The sequence below is a fragment of the Rattus norvegicus genome, chromosome 5 (assembly GCF_021556685.1).
Source record: "Rattus norvegicus strain SHRSP/BbbUtx chromosome 5, alternate assembly SHRSP_T2T, whole genome shotgun sequence".
Taxonomy (NCBI): domain Eukaryota; kingdom Metazoa; phylum Chordata; class Mammalia; order Rodentia; family Muridae; genus Rattus; species Rattus norvegicus.
In genome coordinates, this window is record NC_141538.1 from 80,236,959 (window position 1) to 80,255,817 (window position 18,859).

An 18,859-nucleotide genomic window follows, 5' to 3' on the forward strand; every position below is an offset into this window, starting at 1 on the left:
ATAGTACACGTATGTGACTTCAAAAATTCTACCAGCTGATAAACACCTTCAGCAAAGTGGCCAGAGACAAAATTAATTCATAATAAATCAGTAGCCCTCCTTTATAAAGCAATAAACAGGCCGAGAAAGAAATTAGGGAAGCAGCAACCTTTACAATAGCCATGAATAATGCAAACTATGGTGGTGTAACTCTAACCAAGCAAGTGAAAGACCTGTATGACAAGCACTTCATGTCCCTGAATAAAGAAATCAAGGGAGTTATCAGGAGATCAAAATAACTCCCATGCTCATGGGTCAGTAGGATTGACACAGCAAAAATGGCCATATAGCCTAAAGGGATCTATGAATTCAGGGCAACTGCCACCATAATTCCAATGCAATTCATTACAGACTTTTACAGAGCAGTTCTCAACCTCAAATAGAAAACCAAAAACCCAGGATAACGAAAACAATCCTGAACAATAGAAGAACCTCTGGAGGAATCACCATCCTGATTTCAAGCTGCACTACAGAGCCAATAGTAATAAAAACTACACCGTGTTGTTACAGAGACAGACAGGTTGATGAATGGAATAAAATCAAAGGTCTGTAAATCACACACACACACACACAGACACACACAGACACACACAGACACACACAGATACACACAGACACACACAGACACACACACACACACATACACATACACACACACACCTATGGATACCTGATTTTTGATAAAGAAGCCAAAATCATACAATGGAAAAAAGAAGCATCTTCAATCAAATGGTGCTGGTTTAACTGAATGTCTGTATGTAGAAGAATGTAAATAGAGCCATATCTATCATCCTGCACAAAACTAAAGTCAAGTGGATCAAGGACCTCAACATGAAACCGGACATACTGAACCTAATAGAAGAGAAAGTGGGGGAACTTCCTTAAACACATTGGCACAGGAGCCGAATCCCCAAAAAACGCCAATAACTCTGAGCTACAGAGATAAACAGAGAATTCTCAACAGAGGAATCTTGAGTAGCTGAGAAGCACTTAAAGGAATTTTCAGTGTCCTCAGTCCTCAGGAAATGCAAAACAAATGACTCTGAGATTCCTTCTTATACCAATCAGAATGGCTATAATCAAAAACTGAGGTGACAGCACATGCTGGTGAAGATGTGGGGAAAGGGAATATTCACCCATTGCTGGTGGGAGTGCAAACTTGGACAACCACTTTGGAAATCAATTTGGCAGTTTCTCAGAAAATTGGAAATAGTTCTACCTGAAGTCTCAGCTATATGCCCCAATCAGACCCCGCTCTACCACAAAGACACTCATTCAGCTGTGATCATAGCAGCTTTATTTGTAGTAGCCAGGAATTGGGAATAGCTCAGATGTTCCTCAACTGCTGAATGGAATAAAGAAAATGTGGTACATCGACACAATGAGATACTATTCACCTATTAAAAACAAAGACATCGTGAAATTTGCGGGCAAATGGTTGGAAGTAGAAAATATCGTCCTGAGTGAGGTGATTCAGATCCAGAAAGATACGCATGGTATCTAGTCACTTATAAGTAGACATTAGCCATAAAGTGCAGGATAAACATACTACAATCCACAGACTCAAAGGCAATTAGGAGGGTCCAAGGGAGGTTTCATGAATCTCAGTCAGAAGGAAACAAAATAGTCATCAAAGGGAGATAGGTGGGAGAGGGGGTGAGGAGGGGAATGTGATAGGGATCAGGTGTGGGGAGAGGGTGCTGGGGAGGTCTGGGTGTGAGAACAGAAACTGGTGGGGGGCAATTCTGGAACTAGGAGATCTAGGATAAGGGAGGCTCTGGGGAGTCTATAGGGATGACCTACCTTAGACTCCTACTAGCAGTGAATATGGAGATTGAAGTGGCCATCTCCTATAGCCAGTCAGGACTTCCAGTGGAGGGAGGGAGACATTAATCCAGCTACAAAACCTTCAACCCAAAATTTGTCCTGCCTACATGATGTTCAGGGACAAAGATGGAGCAGAGTTTGAGGGAATGGCCGACCAATGACTGCCCAGCTTGAGATCCATTCCATTTGAGTGTCAACCCTGACGGTCTTAGTGATACTCTGCTATGCCTGGAGACAGGAGTCTGGCATAGCTGTCCCCTGAGAGGCTTCATCCAGCACTGAATGGAAACAGATGCAGACACCCACAGTGAAACATCAGGCTGAGCACGGGGACTCTTGTAGAAGAGCTGGGGATAGGACTGAGCGCTGAGCTGGACAGGGCAAGGACACCACTTGCAGACCTACTGTTGTGCTAGAACCTCTTCTGGTACTAAAATCTGTATTAGTCAGAGTTCTCCAAAGGGACAGAACATATAGAATGAAAGAGAGGGGTTCTAATCTTTACTTCCTCCATTCTGTAATGTAAATTATAGTACATCATTTTGAGTTGAGTTTGTCCTTTTTCAGTAGTTTCTGGAGGTGTAGAATTTGTTGCCACTTGAGGTAGTTATACAGGGGGAATCTACTGTTATAACCTTTGACATTGCTTTTTCACCCAGTGAACTGTAACATCCTGTTCTCATCCCATTGTCTTGCAACATTTTCTAACTTACTTTTGAATTTATCCTTTGAACCGATAGTTATCTATATTTGCTTTATTTAATTTCCACGAATTGCTCAAATAAACTATGCCCACTACCCCAAGTTCTTAACCATGGATGACTTCTTCAAAGCCTCTACTGTTGGTTTTTAAGCAATATTAATCCATGACCCTGAGGGCTGTACTCTGTCACACAGACACCCTTATGAATCCTAAACCATCCACGGATGCTCAGAAGACAAACACTGTCTGCGTTGATCTTATGAGTATCAATAAAGACACTGTGGCCACCAAGATGTGCTCAGATTCTGGTTAAATATGAGTGGGTAACAAAGGGAATCTTTTCAGCATGTGAACTTGGTGAAAATTGCTTAAAGTTTGCTCGGTCAGTGTTGGATCTAAGGGAGAATCTGGTTTTTACAGGCTGTATTGTGTTGTGTCATTCCCCATATCTAGTCCAGGGGTGATTTTTAGTTTTGTGTTTTAAACTCTTTTTCAGAGAATGGTAGGTTGTGGGTTGAAGTGGAAACTTAGAGGCTCTTTGGAAAGTCTGTTGTGTAGGATGTCACACAGGCGAAGGCAGGTAGAAGATAGGATGAGGCCTGCCAGTGGATGAGAAGGAAGGATGAGGGGAGAAAAGTTTTAGAGAGAGGAGGAGAGTGGAGTGAGGCAGAGGAAGCAGCAGAGTTGGAGGCTGATGTGAAGATTCCTCTCTGCACATTTACAGGTTATGAATATTCTTAAGGGATGGATGTGGACAGGACTTTGTATGTTTAGGTGAGCAATTATATTTTATCAATTTGATCAGAGGTTATTGTGTTGTGTGTTCTTTCATGTGGAGATTTAAATCAATGAGAGTTATGTGGCAGCCGGACACCCTAAGCTGCCATGGACTTTGGATATATATTATTGGCCTGGTTCAACCTGCCTTGGGAACTGGATGGGTAGAGAGATTGTTGTCAGGCTCAGAGAGTAGTCATAGGCAGTGTGGTATGGGATGGAGCAGAGCGGGTGAGAACCTTTGCTGAGTGAGATGAAGATATCTACCAGATGTCTTGGGGCACTATGGTGCAGAATCTAGTACGGGGTAAAAGAAATCTTTTTTTTATAATTTTACAGCAACACAGTTGGATGGTGTTTTGCTAGGCCAAACACGTGAAGGAATGTTTGGCCAAGGCAGACACAGGAGAGATGATATTCTGCTAAATCAAGCACAGGAAAGGACATACGATGAAGGATTCTTTTCTAACAACATGCATGTGTTGGTCCAACTTACATGGCATAGTTGAGGTGCAGTTGTCAGGACTCCATAGAGAGAAATGCACAAGAAACCTTCTGTTAGAATAATGGTGTGCTGCAGTTTCTGGGCAGACTCGCTCGGATTGGATGCACCTGCTGAGGCACGACACATGGTTGACACATGATGCTTGGAGGGTGTAAATAAGACTCCACAGAGTGACAGACACGGCCTAGCTTACTGGTACAGCTGGCTGTACAAAGCTGTGTGTCTCGAGGCTTTGTCGATCTTCACATCCCTGAGACACACACAGCCAAGAACTTCTGGTGTTACCGTTGGCCCCTGCTGACTGGATCCTAGGCTGAAGCCTGGCTGTCTCCACTAGGTTGTTACCATTGTTGCTAACTGGATTCTACCACACTGGACTACTGGTGTATCTGTGAAGTGTTTGCCTGTGGATTGAGCTGCTGCTGCTGCTGACGCACGAACTAAAATGCCAATTTCCAGACAACACAGATTGGAGTTGCTCCAAAGAACTTTTCTAAACAGGTCTACTTCCCTTATATCCTTTCCTTTGTACTGCCTCTGGTGGGTGGTGCGTTACAGGGAAAGTGAAAGAGTTTAAAAACCATCATTAAAAATAGGATTTGAAAAAAATTAAAGTTACAGTGGATTGTATCGGTTTAAATATGCTCGGCTCCTGGGAAGTGACATTAGGGTGTGTGGCCTTGTCAGAATAGGTGTGGCCTTGTTGGCAGAAGTTCATCACTGTGGGGGTGGGCTTTGAGCTCCTATCCTCAAGATCCCCCCCTGGCTGCCCACATTATACAGTCTCTTCCTGGCTGCCTTTGGATCAAGATATGGAACTCTCAACTCTTCCATGCCTGCCTGGATGCTGCCTCGCTTCCCACAGCGATGATAATGAACTAAACCTCTAAAACTGTAAGCTGCCCCAATTAAATGTTTTCCTGTATAAGAGTTACCTTGGTCATGATGTCTTCTCACAGCAATGAAACCCTAAGAAACAGATCATTGATTTAAAAGGCGACATAAATCATAAAGGAGAACTTTCTCTTTCCATTCAGGCTCAGTTTAGGGGAACTTTTCTGCTTCTCTGGAGCTGCTTAGAGCAGATATGGGTGGAAAAGAGGGAGACTCATCTTGGGTAGCTATTTCCTCCTCCCTGTGTTCATGCTGCTTAGAGGAAAGGGACCCTGGATGAGAGGCCTGTCTTTTCCCCACCTCCACCGAGGGAGCAACCTTGATTGAGACTGAGAGTCAAGCAACAAATAAGAAAGTGCTCCTGCTCCCTGAGTGGGGCACATGGAGGGTGTGTGTGTGCAAGTGTGCGAGTGTTCATAAATGAGTATAGAAATCTCAGGTTACTTTGTCAAATAACACTGTGGAATAGACTCGGCTGTCTTTTAAAACTGTGTTAATTTGTACATATAAAAGTATTTTAATGTGATATATATTTGAATAAGTCTCATGTACATGGTAAAAATGTCAGACATTCCTGCTGCACTCCTGTGTTCAGTGGTAGCCCCTATTTTCTTCTAGGTTAAAAAAAACAAGTCTATTCATATACAGATATATCGTTACAAATGCATATATATGTACACAGAGGCATAAAAGGACAGACACACATACACGGTCTTTGTCAACAGTGAGAACATACTATATACACTGTTCAACAATCTGATTTCTGTACTTAAATGATACAACAAGTAGCATTCACTACAACACATTCCCAGCTGTTCTCCACATTTTTATTCATCTCTTATTAACAATATTTAGACAAAACCCCTCAAAGTTTTCTATTGAAGTCTTTAATTCTAGCACTTGGGAGGCAGAGACAGGCACATCTCTGTGAGTTCAAGGGCAGCCTGGTCTACAAAACAAGTTCCAGGTCAGCCTGGTCTACATAACAAGTTCCAGGCTACCCAGCAGTACATGGTAAGATTCTGTCTCAAACAAAACAAAACAAAACAACTCCCCAAAGTTTTCTATTAATTCAGAAGCTAACGAAGACATAAACAAAGAAAGCGAGACGATACCAGAGGGTACCCTCACCTGTATTTTACACAGGCCCTAGTATGCAGTAAGCATAAATGCAAATTAAATACTAAATGTGGTGGCTAAGCACATGCCTAAAATTTCATGAATTCTTTTATTTTACTGTTTGTTGCTCTAATTAACATTTTCACAAATGAGTGTGCGTGTGCGTGTGTGCGTGTGTGCGTGTGTGTGTGTGTGTGTGTGTTTGTGTGTGTGTGTCAACATGAGTACCGTTTCTCAGGAGCACTGTACCCTGTCTTTAAAAGTTTTTCCCTCTGACCTATGGCTTGTAAATTAAGCAAGTCTGGTTGTCCAGGTAGTCTCTGGGATCTCCTTTCTCAACTTTCCCAATTATGAGATTGCAAGAGCACAGCAGCACATTTAGATTTTGACGTGGGTCCTATACCGCTTAACAAGCTTTTACTGATTACGCTATCTCCTTATCTCCTTGTTCACAATTTTAAGTGTTTCCTATTTTAATCTAAATATGGAGACAATTTGTAACAAGTGCAAAAACACAGTATTTCGTGGAAAGGTTTAAGATGAAGTTTAAACTTTATTACCATCTAATGATCTCATGTAAAGATACATACTCCAAAAAAAAAAGACTCTAACATCATCAAACTGAGACCATTGAAGGTTAAACAATACCAAACCAGTCAGCTGTCAGAGTTCCCACATTAATCTTCCTCCTGAGATTGCTCTTCCGAGTGAATTTTCATATGTCTTGTAAGAGAATCATTTTGTTTGAAGGCTTTACCACATTCAACACACTCATAGGGTTTCTCTCCAGTGTGGGAATCTCTGATGAATAACTAGTTGTTATTTTGCATTGAAGGCTTTTCCACACTCAAACATTCAAAGGGCTTCTCCCTTGTATGAGTTCTCTGATGTACAATGAGGTGTGACTTCTGACTGAAGGCTTTTCCACATTCGACACACTCATGGGGTTTCTCTCCTGTATGAACTCTCTGGTGTTGAGTAAGACCCTCAATTTACTTAAAGGCCTTAACACCTTGATTACATTCAAAGAGGCAATCCCCGGTGGGAGTTCTCAGATGGTAGGTAAGAGATGAGCTATGTCCAAAGGCTGCCGCACTCCTTACATTTATAAGGTTTCTCCTTCGTGTGAGTTCTCTGATGGATAACTAGGTGTGACTTTTTGCTAAAAGTCTTCCCACACTCAGTACATTCAAATGGCTTCTCGCCTGTATGAATTCCCATGTGTTTAGTCAGGGATGAGCCATACTTAAAAGCTTTGCCACATTCATTACATTCATAGGGTATTTCGCCCGTGTGTGTTCTCACATGTTTGGTGAGAGATGAATTATATCTGAAGGATTTGCCACATTCCTTACACTCGTACGGCTTCTCACCCATGTGAGATCTTATGTGTTGCATAAGGTTTGAGCTGTGCCTAAAGGTTTTGCCACATTCGTTACATTTGTAGGGCTTTTCTCCGGTATGGATTCTCAGGTGGTCAATGAGGGCATGTTTGTGACCGTGGGTTTGCCACACTGGACACACTCGTATGGCTTTTCCCCGGTGTGAGTCCTCTGATGTACGACAAGGTGGGACTTTTGGCTGAAAGCTATCCAGCATTCGTTACATTCATATGGTTTCTCCTCGGTATGAGATCTTTGATGGTCAAGGAGCCCCTGTTTATGCCTGAGGACCTTCCCACCATCTTTTTGGACTTCTAAAATAGAATTGATGAGAGATTCTTGTGAGTTTCTGCACCCCCATTGAACTTCTTTATAAGTTTCCTAAAGAGATGCCCTCCTTGGTTGGGGTTGAATATGTACCAACCTAACATCCCAATAATAAAATAAGTGTCAGGAAGGACTCTCTCTGTCCTCTTGGACCCAATGGAAAGAAAGTTACAGTAAACCAGGGAAAGGACAACTTAAAGAGTTGGCTGCTTAGAAACAGGATCTTGTAACCTTAGGGTAGAAGATGAAATACACACAAGGAATATTGAACAAACAATGCATTAAGTTAAAAAACAGATTTGTGGTTATGCCTGGTATGGTGGCACATGCCTATTATTCCCAGTACACGGGAGGCTGAAATACCTTTTCATAAGTTTGAGGTCAGCCAGGGGTACATAGCAAAGCACTACTAGTCTCCCCACTGTGATTAAATTTGGGATGCCATGATGTAAGTGTTATAAAAGCCATACTTATCCTACTTACCCACGCACAGAAAGAAGCAGAAATGTAGGACTACTTGTTCTCAAGAACATAGTGTGCATAGTTTCACTTCCCTGTGACCTCTAAGTTGCCAGTTCTTGTTCCTGGTGGAGTAAGTCTCTACCCTTGGTTTGTAAGAGATGTACTTTTGTCTCTTCAATAAATCCCTCTATTTTTTCTAAGGCTACCTAAAATAAATGAAAACAGAACACATCTTCCAAGGAGAACTGAGGAGCCAGCAGATGACTGAGGTGCTACGAAGGGCGGCTGCTCCTCCCTTTCTTCCATGAGCAACGTACCAAGGACATTCTTACTAACAACCAATGACTCCATGGTTCCTCTAAGTTCCCTCTAAGTTACAAAGTCATGAAATTCCAAGCAAGTCACTTGGGAGATGCTTTACTGTCTGGGTTTACAGTGGGTGTCCACCTGTTTTCCCAGTGACTTATGGATTGCATGCCTTTGATCCTGTCACCATTCCAACAGGTGATGGCCAATTTCAAGTTGATTCATGGCCTGAACACTTGCTCATGTTCTTTTTCCTACACATTGCCCAATTGAAAAATGTACATTTGGAAACGCTCTTCTACTCTCAGCCTACTCCCTTACCAGCTCTCTGCATAGAAATGGAATGGAGAAATCATCTGAGGTAAGAATTTTAAACATTTAAAGAGAGAAACATAGGGAAAATGAATAGCCACTCCAGTTTATATGGAGAAAATCAGAGCATCTGAATGGATGTCTGGAATTCTCACTTTTATGGAGGGCATTTAGGAGATCCTAATGGCACACATCTTTAATCCCAGCATTCATGAGGCAGAGTTCCAGACCAGTCAGGGCTACATAATAGAAATTCATGAGAGAGAGAGAGAGAGAGAGAGAGAGAGAGAGAGAGAGAGAGAGAGAGAGAGACAGAAAGCATTGCAGAGATGAGAAGACAAAACAGATACAGAAAGAACAGAAAGAGGAAAACACATACACAGTGAGACAGAGAAACAGAAAGATACAAACACACACACTCAGAGAGAGAGAGAGAGAGAGAGAGAGAGAGAGAGAGAGAGAGAGCATTGCAGAGATGAGGAGACAAAAACAGATACAGAACGAACAGAAAGAGGAAAACACATACACAGTGAGACGGAGAAACAGAAACACACACACATACTCAGAGAGAGAGAGAGAGAGAGAGAGAGAGAGAGAGAGAGAGAGAGAGAGAAAGAGAGAGAGAAAGCATTGCAGAGATGAGGAGACAAAAACAGATACAGAAAGAACAGAAAGAGGAAAACACATACACAGTGAGACAGAGAAACGAAAACACACACACACACATACAGAGAGAGAGAGAGAGAGAGAGAGAGAGAGAGCGAGAGCGAGCATTGCAGAGAGGAGGAGACAAAAACAGATACAGAAAGAACAGAAACAGGAAAACACATACACAGTGAGACAGAGAAACAGAAAGACACACACACATACACTCAGAGAGAGAGAGAGAGAGAGAGAGAGAGAGAGAGAGAGAGAGAGCATTGCAGAGATGAGGAGACAAAAACAGATACAGAACCAACAGAAAGAGGAAATCACATACACAGTGAGATGGAGAAACAGAAACACACACACATACTCAGAGAGAGAGAGAGAGAGAGAGAGAGAGAGAGAGAGAGGGGGGGGGAAAGAGAGAGAGCATTGCAGAGATGAGAAGACAAAAACAGATACAGAAGGACAGAAATAGGAAAACACATACACAGTGAGACAGAGAAACAGAAAGATACACACACACACTCAGAGAGAGAGAGAGAGAGAGAGAGAGAGAGAGAGAGAGAGAGAGAGAGAGAGAGCATAGCAGAGATGAGGAGACAAAAACAGATACAGAAAGAACGGAAAGAGGAAAACACATGCCCAGTGAGACAGAGAAACAGAAAGATACACACACACACACTCAGAGAGAGAGAGAGAGAGAGAGAGAGAGAGAGAGAGAGAGAGAGAGAGAGGGAGAGAGAGCGCATTGCAGAGATGAGGAGACAAAAACAGATACAGAAAGAACGGAAAGAGGAAAACACATACACACTGAGACAAACAGAAACACACACACACATACACAGAGAGAGAGAGAGAGAGAGAGAGAGAGAGAGAGAGAGAGAGAGAGAGTGAGAGAGAGAGCATTGCAGAGAGGAGGAGACAAAAACAGATACAGAAAGAACAGAAACAGGAAAACACATACACAGTTAGACAGAGAAACAAAAGACACACACACACTCAGAGAGAGAGAGAGAGAGAGAGAGAGAGAGAGAGAGAGAGAGAGAGAGAGAAAGAGAGAGAGCATTGCAGAGATGAGGAGACAAAAACATACAGAAAGAACAGAAAGAGGAAAACACATACACAGTGAGACAGATAAACAGAAAGACACACACACACACACACTCAGAGAGAGAGGGGGTGTCACACATTCAGAGGGCGGGGGAGTTCAGGACTCGCACCCTGGGATAGAGAGATGAGCAGGACTCTCCGGGCAGGATGGCAGCACTAGTCTTCTGATACCCAGTGATGATGGGGGAAGACGGGGACAAATTTCCTTCTTCAAAGGAAGTGATTGGGTTGGGGATTTAGCTCAGTGGTAGAGCGCTTGCCTAGCAAACACAAGGCCCTGGGTTCGGTGTTCAGCTCCAAAAAAAAAAAAAAAAAAAAAAAAAAAAAAAAAAAAAAAAGGAAGTGATCAACACTTACACCTGTTCTCTTGACATGTAATATTAAAACAATCTTTGCCCGTGTGTACACATGTTCATCTGGATGTGTGCACATATCCACATGCCCATGATGTGCATGCCAGTTTGTCATCAAGCCATTCCTGGACTGTTTTCTTCATCTTAGGTTTGAAACAAGGTTTCTCACCAAACAACTCACTGGTTGGCTAGACACGCTGGCCAACACGTCCCAGCTCCAGTCTCCACCGCCTTGGTGCCAGATTACAGGTGTGCACCTCCAGGCACAGCTTCTTACATGGAGGTTGAAGAGCTGAACTCAGAGTCATGCTCATGAGGCCAGTACTTTACAAACTGAGCCATCTCTCTAGCCCCATAACCAACTTCCTACAGGGATGGATGGAGCTGTCACAATGGGTATCCACTCCCCTAAAAGACAGAAAGTATGAAAAGACAACTTCACTATGAAGGTTTTATGAATCACAGTCCTACTACGTGACAAGATCATACCAGGGCACTAATAATTGATTAAGGATGAAATCATTTTCTCTTCCTTTCTTGTTTTTTTCTTGTTTTTCAAGGCAGGGTTTCTTTGTACAGCCCTGGCTGTCCTGGAACTCACTCTGTAGACCAGGCTGGCCTCAAACTCACGTAGATCTGTCTGCCTATGCCTCCTAAATGCCAAGATCAGAAGTGTGTGTATCCCCCTTCTCAGGAAAATAATTTTCTTAATTTGAGACAGCAAGTGGAACCTGAATTTTAAGAGAAACCAAATGTATCTTCAGAAACTGAAGCATGGGCTCACTGGGACCTGCAAGTGCAGGTAATGCTTATGAGTGACACATCTGTACTGCGAGAATCAGGGAACGTGGACTCGTTAACCCTCCTAAGTACTAGACTTAGAGATAAGGCAAGCCGGATTCGTGTACTGTCAGTGACAACTAAGAAAAGCCAACAAATGGGACTTGACAAGAGGATCATAGAACACAGGTCAAAAGCAGGGAGGGTGAAGGGAGCCTCTGACTAATAAGAATGAGACTTTCCATAGCTGAATTTCCTACAAGCCACTCCAATAAGAAGGTAAGACAAAGACGTCATAGATGTCCACCTAGAAGCTGCCAGTCTAGAAAAATTAGCTTGTATTTGCATACTGGGAGATCTTTTGGAAGGATGGAATAGAGACCAGAACACCAGGATGCATGACTTTAAGAGACCATCAGCAAAGTAAGAGAGCTGGTCACTCATCCATTTAAAAACACAGCAAGAACTTAAGGTTGACAGCCATTAACAAGGGCACTAGAGGGCAAGAAAGTTGACTAGAGAGTGATTGTATTAGTTACATTCATATTGCTGTGATAAAACGCCATGACCGTGTCAACAGGGGGCAGATGGTTTCAGAGAGATACATCTCACTCTCTACAGTCATGACAGGGAGGCATGGCAGCAAGGGACCGTCACAGAGCAGGAAGCTGAAAGTCACATCTTGAGCTGTAAGTAGGAAACAGGCCATAACTCTGTGTGTGTGGCACACACACAGTTGGGCCAGCCTTAATGACAACACCCACCAACTGGGTGATGTCTCAAATGCCTGAGACTATGGGGGGATATCTCATTCAAATCATCCCAGGGATTAAGGACGTATGGACACTTACAGAGAAGGGGTATGAGTAGTTTTGTGGTTAATGGAAGGAAACAAAATATTAGGAGTGTCCACCATCTCCAGAGATGCAGAAAAGAGACTGATGTAAGAATGTCTAAAATTATTACAAGAAAATATGAAAATTAGGGAACTTATGTGCAGGGAGAGGACAGGGAAAATTGAGGATTCTTTTTTAAATATGGTGAAGAGGAACGAGATTGAACATTGAAGAGTCTTCTGGAGGCTAAGCAATAACTATACAGTAGGGAAGGGGCTAGGTGAGGGAGGTGACTTCAGGCTACTGAGCCCTGGATTTCAGCTTTCTCCCTACCACTGTCAGAATGGTGACTGACTATACTCTTGCTCCTTATGGAAGACCATGACTCTCAGGCTACCCTGTAGCATGGCATTTGGAATTGCTGCACCTCCTCTATAAAGAGATTATGCATGCCTACCCCTGAGCCAGGCGGCTCACTCTGACCATTTGAAAGTGTGCTATAGCGGGTAACTACCACATCCAAGCAGTGATTTAAGGAGTAATTAAGTGGTCCCATTCACCCATTCTTTTCTTCTCCATGAAATAAAAGCTTGTTGTGAGCTGCTGATGTGGACAGGTTTACAGGAGAAGGTGATAATTAGAATCTCCAAGGTAAGAAAACATCTGTGCTGTGAATTCCTTTTCTCCTGAGAGATTCTGGTGTTTTTTTCTACTAGTTCCTGGTTAAGAGACAAAAACCGGGACTTTTAAGAAAAAAATATTTTTTCCATATTGGGGATTAAATCTAGGTCCTTGTGAGAAATCACTCTCTATTCTGAGCTGTATCCCCAGCCCTAATGAAAGTTTTCAAATTACTCTTTGAAGAATTCTAAGCTTACCACCAAGAAACTAAAGACTTACTTGCACTGGTTCCTGTTTTCTTGAGTCTGTGCAGACAACTTGGGCTGTCCTTATTCACCCTCCCTGAAGACCACCGCTCTTCTTCTCCATCCAACTTAGAAACTAGGCCTTGTTTGGGATCTTGATTTCCTACTCATAAGAAATGGTAGACACTGAGGGTTGGACCAACCATTTCAGAAATCAAGCCCCAACTTTTTTACTCCAGGGTCTTTCAAGGCTAATGAACATATATGGCTTCTGATGTTTCAAAATAAGGATGCCCATGAACCTCAAATAAGCACACCTTCCCTTTTGGAGGCAATGGCACAAGCATCATTCCTAGCACTTGTTGCTATTCTGTCTAAGCTCCACCCCCACAGCTACTTGGTAGCAGCCAGGTATGCTCTAGCCCACAGTTGCCTGGCAACAGCCATATAGTACCTGACACTATAAAAGGATCTGCTTCCCCCCCTCTTACCCTCTCTTTCCACTCTTGCTCTATGTTGTTCTCTGTTCTTTTCCCACCCCCTCCCCCATGAACCCATGACTGGGCCACCTTTCCTCTCGTCTACTCTTCTCTCATTAAACCTCGCCATGTGAAACCATGGTGTCTTAGTATTTTCTGTCCAGTCAAGGGTTGAGTTTCAAAATCCTAACAGTACTAAAAAGGGATCAAAAGTCCCTGACCAACCAACCAACCAAGCACCACCACCACCACCACCACCACCACCACCACCACCACCACCACCACCACCACCACCACCAAAATAAAACAAAAGAAAACAAGAAAACATCAAAGGGAAACATGAAGGACTTGAGGAAGAAGGGACAGCAGGGAACATATTCTGGGTTGTGGGGAACTGTCCTTACCCATCAAGTCTGGATTACTGCAGTTCTCTAGCTTTGTATCCTTGTTCATGTTTCTCTGCCCAGGTTCCAGCTGCTCCCATTCCTTCTGAGGAAAAGCCATAGACACATCCATGAACGTTACTGACTCCTATCATTCTTATTCAGTCCACAGAGAATTGGACAGTTCGACCGTATCAACCCTCACCTCTTCCCTCTCTTCTTTACAAAGGGATTGGCTCTGTCTCTGGTGTTTAGAATTTCTTCCTTGGCTTTGAATGTTTCTACTATTTCACATCTCATTTCCACAAAGTGTTTGGTATCGAAGGGGGAAGGCTTTAGGTGAACTCCAGCTGCCATGGTGACCTGGGACTAGCGAGTTTGTCTGGACCTTTCTCTGCGTTGCGGTCCCTGGCTTATGGCACCATTATCAGGCCATTTTCTATCTTCCACAGAGTCCTGGACTAGAACTGTTACCTAATTTTGTAAGTATTCTCAAGGATAGCTTAGCTTGTGAACAATTTGTTTTTTTTGTCTCTTAAAGTTTTGCCAAGACTAAAGGTAAAAAGCCAGGCACGGTGGTGCACGGATGCAGCTAAAGCCACTGAGGAGGCTTTGGTCAGAGAATGATATGGACAATGGCAGGGGTGGGGGAGACAGAGAGACAGAGAGAGATTTCAGCATAATTGGTTGGCTCTCTCAACAGCGTTTTGCCATATTGTAGCAAACCACAGCAAGAACTTGATTCAGGATTCTGAACTTGAACCAAATTTAATCTCTCGATCTAGGAGCCAGAGGATGCTATGGGGTGCTGGGCAAACTTTTGTCTTTATCCATTGGGCCTCTAATGACCAGACCTCCCCCGACCCCTGGCATGTCCTGAACCATGTTGAGCAGCCATAGCCTTAGAAAGATGTGTTGTGAGGAGCTGTCCGAGGAGCTGTCCTCACATATGTGAGGAGCTGTCCTCACAAACTCCATTACAAGATGGCACCGGCATCCGGCAGAACGCACCTAGTAAAAAGGGCAATACGCAGGCGCCTGGTAACTTCCCTACTCAAAGGGACACGTACGTTTTGGTACGTCATCTGGCATAATTGGCAGCGACCAGTCAGAGAGTGACACGTCCTAGGCGAGGATAGTTTCCTATATAAGGGACAGTTATTCCTCACTCGGCGTCTCCGCATTGTAAGCTTATGCTCTCCCTCTCAAGACGCATTAAAGCTTTTCTGCAGTAGGATCCTGTGTGTGCCGCATCGTTCCTGCTGGTGAGACGTAGCTCGGGACATCTGGTGCCAAAAACCCGGGAAAGACCTCGCCATCGTCAGCACCTTCGGAGATCCCTGGGCGACAAGGAGGATTCAGAACTGCAGGTAGATACGTTCGGAGAGGCAGCCCTCTCTTGGACTTTGGTCTGGGGTTGTCACCGCTTTGGGAAGGATTTGTTGAGGCTATAGTATTTGTCCTGGGAGCCACCCTACTCTTTATGTTCTGTTTTCACTGTTAAAAGGATGATCACAGCAGCTGAAGGCGCGTCTCAGTCTCTCGTATATAAGTGAGCTTTGCGTAGCTCCCTTTTACCTTCGATTTTGACTGTTGAGGAGCAAGGACGCGATAAGGCCGACATAGATAAGTGGCACCGTCCGCGGAGGCGCGTGTAAGACTCCCGTACATAAGAGAGCAGCGTGTCCGGCTCTACCCTTTCACCTCACGCCTTGTCAGACGGATGTAGATAAGCCGCCGGCTTTCCTGGCCCATCATAGGATCCTCACAGTCTGTGGTCATGGCCTTTGAAACAGTGTTAAAGCAGAGGAACATCAAAATTGGAGGAGGAACACTTAAAAACTTTGTGAAGGAGGTGGAGAGGGTGGCGCCTTGGTTTGCCTGTTCAGGCTCGTTTACGATTGCCTCTTGGAAAAAGACCTTGACAGAAAATTGGTGGAAGAGGATCTGCGCCTAGGGACAAAAGCTATATGGAAGCTGGTTAAGAATTGTTTAAAGGATGAAACGTGTAAGGCAGCAGTAGTAGAAGGACAGGCCACTCTCGAGGTAGTCCGGGAAAGTCTGTCAGAAACCGAACGTAGTGAGAGGTTGGGCGCGCGCAAGAAAAAAGACGTCCTAAGAAAGAAAAAGGGCCCTCCTGGTAAGTCCGCAGACAAGGGAGCGTTGAAATTTTCCAGCACTTCCTCCTCTACACATAAACCAGGAGGGGGAGCCAGCCTATACCCTGTGAAAGAGCTAGAAGCGCTGAACCTCGACAGTTCTGAAAGCTCTGAAAATAAAACCTTAGACTCAGAGGAGGAGGCCGAGCTAGTGCTGTTAGTATTCTTGAAACCGCCGGTATAATTAAAACCACTAGTAAGGTGGCAGATATTTTCCGAAAAATCCAAATTATCCTATTAAATAGAAGATTCCCTGTATACATTACTCATATACGGGCCCATTCTGGACTCCCTGGCCCAATGAGTTCAGAGAATGATTTGGCTGACAAAGCCACAAAAATGATAGCTGTGGCCCTGGCCTCTCCTTTAGAGGCCGCTAAAGCCTTTCATGGCAATTTCCATGTCATCTCAGAAACTTTACGCTGCCGCTTCTCTATAACTAGAAAAGAGGCACGTGATAAAGTCACCCAATGCCAACAGTGCTGCCAGTTCCTCCCAGTTCCTCACATCGGGGTCAACCCGAGAGGAATACAGCCATTGCAAATCTGGCAAATGGATGTTACTCATAATTCTACTTTTGGAAAATTACAGTATGTGCATGTATCTATAGACACATATTCTGGCATTCTACATGCCACCGCACTTACAGGAGAAAAAACAACACATGTCATTCAGCACTGCCTTGAAGCATGGAGTGCTTGCGGAAAGCCAAAATGTGTAAAAATGGCCCCGCCTACACATCTCAAAAATTCCATCAGTTTTGTGCTCAGATGCAGGTTACCCACCTGACGGGCCTTCCCTACAACCCTCAAGGACAGGGAATCATAGAGCGTGCTCATCGGACGCTCAAATCATATTTAATAAAACAAAGAAGGGGAATTATGATAGAACTCCCCCCAACACCCCGAGTGGCCACTGCTCTGGCCCTTTTTACCTTAAATTTTTTAAATCTTGATGAAGCTGGACAAACAGCGGCTGAGCGACATTGCTCAGAGCCCAAGAGGACAAAAGAATTAGTCAAATGGAAGGATGTATTAACAAATGAATGGAAAGGCCAGGATCCTGTTTTAATAAGATCCAGGGGAGCTGTCTGTGTTTTTCCACAGGACAATGAAAATCCCATATGGATCCCAGGACGACTTACTCGGAGCATCACAGCAAGTGATCAAGAAGGGACTGGGACTCCTGCACCTCCTCACTCTTCTTCCATGGATGCCAGCAACGGTGCAGGGCAAGCTACGATGGGGAATAATGTCAACCTTTCCACTCCCGATGCCGGTGATGTACCACTAACAGGGATTTAGGGTTGGCCTATTTACCTAAGGATCCACAGGTTGAACGACTAAAAGAAAATAGGACAATTCCCCTTAAGGGCAGCCTTTGTTTTGGCATATTCAACAAAACATCTTTTGATCTCCCTTGCATTATGTTATATAATCAATCTTCTGCTTGGTTAAGGGAGGCCACATGGGGAACTGGTGAGGAGGACATTGTGGCTAACGCCACAGTTCTCTATGGTGGTGGCCTTACATTGCGTTAATGGTAGCTGCACTGATCTTACGCCCATAGCGATGCTACTTGGAGGAAAGGGCGAAAAGGGACGGTTGTCATTTTCCTGGACGGGGAACATCAAACCTGCTGCCTCTGTCTGGACAGCTACAAATATAAAATATCGCAGTAGTTACCCGCATGCCTCGCTTTATCCCGATCCCTGTTGATGCCCCGGGGACCATGACCTTATTTAGAGGAAAAAGAGATTTTGGTACTTCTGCAATTATTGCTGGCATTATTGCTACGGCAGCAGTCGCTGCCTCGGTTACTGCCTCGGCATTGGCCTTGTCAAATTCAGTACAGACAACCCAAACTATCAATGATTTATTGGCCACCATCTCTGTGGCTCGGGACAGACAGGCCTCGGCCAATACTCAGATATAGGGAGGCCTTATGCTTGTCAACCAACATATAGATCTGGTCCGAGAGCAATTAGACATTCTATGGCAACTGGCCCAGCTTGGCTGTGAGCAAAAACTCCCAGGCCTTTGTGTCACCTCCATATAATATGACAAATTTACCCGAGCTGCTAATCTAAGAGTCTTTCACAGCATCTGTTACAGAATTGGACCTCGGAGTTTGAACAGACACTTCGAGAGCTGAGAGCGACCATCATTCAAGTAAATTCTACCCGACTGGACCTGTCTTTGACGGAGGGATTGTCGTCCTGGATCACCTCAGCAGTCTCTTATTTCAAGGAATGGGTGGGAGTGGGACTTTTTGGAGTGATCCTCTGCTGTGGATTAGTGTTACTCCTCTGGTTGCTTTGCAAATTGAGATCTCAGCCGGTTGTGGTGGCGCACGCCGGTAGGATTTGCTGAAGGAGGCAGAGGCAGGAGGAGATCTCAAACAAGAAAGGACAAAGTAGTGATCACCCAGGCGCTTGTAGCCCTTGAACAAGGAGCGTCAGCCGATATCTGGTTGACTATGCTCAAGCAACAGGTCGCCGGCTAGACAGCTCTTGCACTCCTAGAACCTTGGTTCATTGCACAGGATTAGAGTGTCCGGCTTGAGCAGCCCATGAGGGGTGACGAGCTTAGC

At 44.2% G+C, this 18,859-nt stretch overlaps 1 pseudogene; it reads right to left on the reverse strand.

Moving 5' to 3' along the window:
* Nucleotides 1-6,541: 6,541 nt before the first annotated feature.
* Nucleotides 6,542-18,859, reverse strand: part of LOC148005821 (uncharacterized) — a 156,030-nt pseudogene continuing 143,712 nt past the window's right edge.